At 37.0% G+C, this 4164-nt stretch overlaps 1 pseudogene; it reads left to right on the forward strand.

Moving 5' to 3' along the window:
• Positions 1–1271: 1271 nt before the first annotated feature.
• On the forward strand, positions 1272–1390 carry LOC122202337 (annotated as a pseudogene).
• Positions 1391–4164: the final 2774 nt, after the last annotated feature.

The following is a 4164-nucleotide window of genomic DNA, read 5'->3' on the forward strand; positions in this document are numbered from 1 at the left end:
TCTGCAACACCATTTTTTCCCTTACAAATTGACATCCGTTGTCTCTATTGTTGCCTACTTACCTTTCTCTATAGTGCTCTCAGGTCACAAGAATGTCAAGTACTGTGGCATTTTCTTAGGACTCAGGCCACTTTACCTGTGAACTACATTCCTGTTTTGCCTTTTACCCAAGATTGTATGGCATTTGCCTTGCCTTTATTTCCAATTCTGTACTTGACTCTGCCTCCTTCTTTTGTTTCAAAAAGTGGGTATTTCCAGAGTTCTACCCCTGGTTCTTTCCCCAGCATTCTGTGCACATTGACAATCAGATATTGAACCATCTCCAAGTCTTCAATAACCACATCTACTTAGATGATTTCCCAAATTGATGCCATACCATTACTATCTGAATACGGTTGTTCAAGATTTAGGAGATTTGTCCAAGCTGGGTGGTTATTTCCCAGATCTAACCATTATTAGCTGGGCACGCTATTCAGCCTCTTTGGGCCTCAATATCTCCCCTAGAATATGAATATTGAAAAAGTACACCTACCTTATAAGTTGTATGAAGATTCACAGTACCTAATAAAATTGTTAATGCGTAGACAAGTGGTTAACATAGTTAAGTGCCATATACATGTTTGCTGAATCAAATGAAACATTGATGCGGAAGTCATAAACATATAGGTGATAAAGAGGTAGACATGGAAGGAAAACAGACCAGGAGAACCTCAGAAATAAATGTGTAAGGTCAAGGAGTAGAAGGGGAGACCACATAGTGAAATGTCCTACACTGTACCCTATGGTAATGGATATTCTCATGCTTTCCACCCTCCTGACAGCTTAGTTTATTCTGCTCCCTCTGACTGGATTATCACTCACCATCATGCGCACTTCTTTCTTTGACATAATACAAATCCTGCTCGTTCTTCAGAGGTCATTCCAACTTGTTTCCTCACTAAAGGACTTTGTGCTGAGGTCACCATCCCTGTTTTTAGAACCATCTTCATATTGAAGCCTATTGCTATCTGAGTATCTTCTTAAGTTATATGGAAAATTTCTTTGGGTATAAAGTTCATATCCTACATAAGTTTGTCTTCCTTGGGTCCCCTGATGTCCTATCTTCCCTATGGTTGGCATTTAGTTTTCAAATAACCATCAAACAAATGAGTCACATTATGAATTGCTATAAATTATGGAGGATGGAGTGGGTGAATAGTGAAAATGAGCAAGTCAGGCCACTGTTTTCCTCCCCACAGTCAGTAGGTGATATAACACAGCTGAAATAATTTAGCTTTGCGCAGTGGCAGTATCGTAGCCAATGAGGTTTATCCGAGGCACGATTATTGCTAATTGAAATAATTTAACACAGGTGACTATGCCAGCCAATATTTCCATGTTTTCCTGACAACTATTACTTAGCTCTTATAAAGAAATCTTAGAGTTGATGCCTTAGAATTTTTCTGACCCAGTCCTCTCCTTTTTCTGAGGAGGAAGCTGGGTGTGGAGAAATCAAAAGCCTATGTGACGTCCCCCTGGGGAGTTATTGACAGGCAGCGGGAGTCATAGAGAGTGGGCATCTCAGGTTGCTTCAGCTGCTTCATAGTGTTTAAAAATCTCTGAGCCTATTTGTTTTTACTTATGGTAGTTGTCTATTATCTGTGGAATTAGCTTAATATCTGTGTAGTCTTGTAAGCAACTGAATGGGTGTTCAAAGTAACTATCATGATTGTTCCAGTAGTAGGATTCAGCAGTGGTGATGTTGTCTACGTGAAGCTCACCTAAAGTGACATTACTGATGCTAACTGACTGTGTGGGAGATGGTTGGTCCAGGGTGGGGATCTAGATCTCCTGCTTCTTCATCTGGGGGTGTTTATTATACTGTTACTGGTGACTTGGTGCATCTCCTAGACTAATGATTAGGCTACTTGATGTAAACCCCAAAATTTCAGTGGCTTTATAAAATAGCACTATTATTTCTTGCCTCTGTCCCAATCCAATGCAAGGCAAGGAGGAGGAGCTCTAATCAATTCAGTCCTCTGTGGACCCAGGTACTTACCAACTTGTCCTCTTGATCCAGCTACAGGAAAGTTGAGGGTCATGCCAGAGGATCTGTGGGAGCAAAGTGGCCAATTGGAGGATCTTCCTCCAGTCAGATTTTACCCCCATAGCCAGAATTGTCCAGAAACGTATCACAGCTGGGTGCACAGGAGGGAAATGGAAGTTGGTGAATAAACAAGCTGTTTCTCTTACAAATACTATTTTTTAAAACTTCCAAAGTGCAATGCCTGTAAATGATCCTGTTTGATCTTAGTCTGGGGGAGATTGCAGGTCAGGGGAATTGTATTTGCCTATATAAGGCTTTCTCCCGTGCTGTTAGCATACGTTCTTGAAACAGTTGCTAAAACAAGCTGTACCACAAATGATATCATAAAAACTTTGAGCTACCTGGCTTTAATTTTTCAGTTTTTAATCAGGGATACCACATTTCTTTCAGGAGGTCCTATTAGTAGGATGATTCAACTAATGTTCTGCACTTTTTGTGTGTTAACACAAATGCGAAACTAAAAATGTGTCATTTGCCCATTTTTCATCGCGTTCAGTGATTTTAGTTCTAATTAACTACATTAATTTATTTGGTTTAAAATTTTTAAATGCCAAACATTAAAAAGTAAAAGTTGGCATGCCTGAAAATGTCTTGAACAATTAGGTTGGTTCTTAAAACCACTATGTCTGTTAGATGAATGTAAGTGTTTCATATGACTTGGAAAACATAGAGAAAATAGAACATTGCTTAAATACCCTGAGTGTCACAAGAGTATATCAGGACCACTATTTAAAAAAAACCAAAAAACCAAAAAACAAAAAAACACCACTACATCCCATACCCGGACAAGAATTCAAAGTGTTTCATCATATCATTGGATATATACACTAGAAATTCACAATTCCCACCTTAACTCTTTATGGAATTAATGTTTTAAAAATTTGGTAAGTAATGCAGGAAATCACAAATGCTGCTTTTTAGGAAATGAGTTGATTTAAAACGACAAAGTGACTTTGGAAGCAGAATACGGAATAATTTAGAGCTTATTAAAAGGATACTACATTATTTAAAGAATATAAAAATCTACAGAATTTTTAGAGAGAAATATAATGAAGATATGTACAGTTAACATACAAATTTTACTTTTACTAGTAGTCCTGTAAAAGTGATTTTCATTAAAACTCCATGTAGTTAGCATTTTTCTTTTTAGAATACCAAAGAAAATTAGAAAATAGGATAGTTGTACTTAGGTTTTGTATTAAAGTAACACTAAGATGTTCTTAAAATTTTAAAAGAAATTAAAATGATGCTTACAAAATACCCTAAAATCAAATTTAGCGTTACAAAAAGATATTGGGTCATGGAGAACAAAATGCCTTATTGGGCTTAGTTACTTCAGTAACAACATTCTATTTGGATTCTAAAAAGATGTTAATTCCCCTTAGTGAACAAAAGTTCTTTTGAATATGATATTACTTCTATTTTTATGCTGTTAGAAGCCAAAATATTTTTTTTTATTCTTTATTACAAGCACTATTCAGAAAGTTAAGAGCATGAGCTCAGTGTTTGAGTATCTTTCAACCAACAGAGCACTATCATTATCCACCTCCTGAGGTATTTCTTTTTCTCACTGAAACCCTCTGCCAACCAAGGAAGGCCCATTAATCTACTTCACAGACCCAACAATGTTATTCTTTTTGAATCAATGAGGCAGAGCTACATTACATGTGTTAGTAGTTATATATGGATTTAGGCTAAGTAGCCTATTTATCTGTGTTCTCATTCAGCCATTTTGTGTTATGGCATTTAAAAAAAAAAGAGTAAAAAAACAAATTCAGGTACTGTATAAAAATACAAATAATTAAAAGTAACTTATGTGGGGTGCCTGGGTGGCTCAGTCCATTAGCATCCGACTCTTGATTTTGGTTCAGGTCATGATCTCAGGCCATGAGATCAAGCTCCGTGTAGGGCTTCATGCTGGGCACGGAGACTGCTTAAGATTCTCTCTCCCTCTGCCATTCCTCAACTCACACAAGCTCATACTCTCTCTCTCTCAAAAAAAAAAAAAAAAAAAAAAAAGAAATGCAACAAACAGCAGTCTATTCAACAACCTCCCATAGCTGAAAGAGTTATTTTTT

The sequence above is a fragment of the Panthera leo genome, chromosome A1 (genome assembly GCF_018350215.1).
Source record: "Panthera leo isolate Ple1 chromosome A1, P.leo_Ple1_pat1.1, whole genome shotgun sequence".
NCBI lineage: Eukaryota > Metazoa > Chordata > Mammalia > Carnivora > Felidae > Panthera > Panthera leo.